At 49.6% G+C, this 999-nt stretch overlaps 1 protein-coding gene across 3 annotated transcripts in view; it reads right to left on the bottom strand.

The window, feature by feature from the left end:
* The window catches only part of LOC103612817 (acrosin-like), a 215,346-nt gene that overhangs the window by 209,505 nt on the left and 4,842 nt on the right, over positions 1-999 (bottom strand). The gene's annotated exons all lie outside the window — the stretch shown is intronic.

Genomic DNA, 999 nt, shown 5'->3' with positions numbered 1-999 from the left:
GCGGGGGCGCGGCGGCGGGGGGCCGGGGGGCCAGGGGGGGAGGGGCAACATCGAATGGAGGAGCCATAGAATGGTTTGGGCTGGAAGGCACCTTGGAAATCATCCAGCTCTGATCCCCTGCCATGGGCAGGGGGGGATAGCTTGCACTAGACCCAGTAGCCAACAGTGAACACAGCCTGGCTCAGAAGCTGTCCTTGAACACTTTGAGGGATTGGGCTTTGAAGTACTAAGTCCTGATCAACAGGACATGACTGAGGCTGGAACAACAGGCCATGACCAAAAGATGACCTCTAGATGGACTTTCCAACCAAATGTTATCTAAATCTGCTCACTGGAGAAACATGGATTTATCTTTCCATACATAAAAACAGATAAGGCCTCATCCGGCCTTGTGGTGGGGGTGTAGGATCACAGACAACTCCCTTGGTTCCTCCGAAGCCCTCCCAGGCCTCAGGAGCATCCCAATAGAATAATGAAACCAGATGTTCCTGTACACAGAAGTTTTGGTATTTTGTTTATTCAACAGTGTAAAAACTGGACCCTCTCACAGCGTGGTCAGAAGCCTCGTTGCCTGTAGGTGGAGGCACCTGCAGGATTTCCCAGTTGCCAGGAGTGGTTCCCCAGTCCTTCACTGTGACAGTGGCTTCCCCCAGTTGATGGGCAGACCTGGATGATGGTCAAAGGTTAGGGTAACTGGTGATGTGTCTTCCTTCATCACTGTAGGCAGTCTTTTGTAGTAATGATTACATGCATTGCTTAGCTTATCCTTTTGTCAATGTTTGCTGATGATTTGATGTACTGCTTACCTATCCTTTTGCAATTCTTTGCAGTTTTGAATTATGGCAAATGACACTCCTGAAGTTGGTATCTGTGTCTTCTGTGCTGACCCTGCCTACATGAAAAACAGGCATCCACACTGCTCTGGGAAACCCATGCCAGTGTCTCAGCAGCCTCACCATCAAGAATTCCTTCCCAGTATCTCATCTCAAGCTACACTCT

Source organism: Corvus brachyrhynchos, unplaced genomic scaffold (assembly GCF_000691975.1).
Source record: "Corvus brachyrhynchos isolate BGI_N302 unplaced genomic scaffold, ASM69197v1 scaffold101, whole genome shotgun sequence".
Lineage (NCBI taxonomy): Eukaryota > Metazoa > Chordata > Aves > Passeriformes > Corvidae > Corvus > Corvus brachyrhynchos.
The sequence above is the reverse complement of the archived record's forward strand: the minus strand, read 5'-3'. Positions and strand labels throughout refer to the sequence as shown.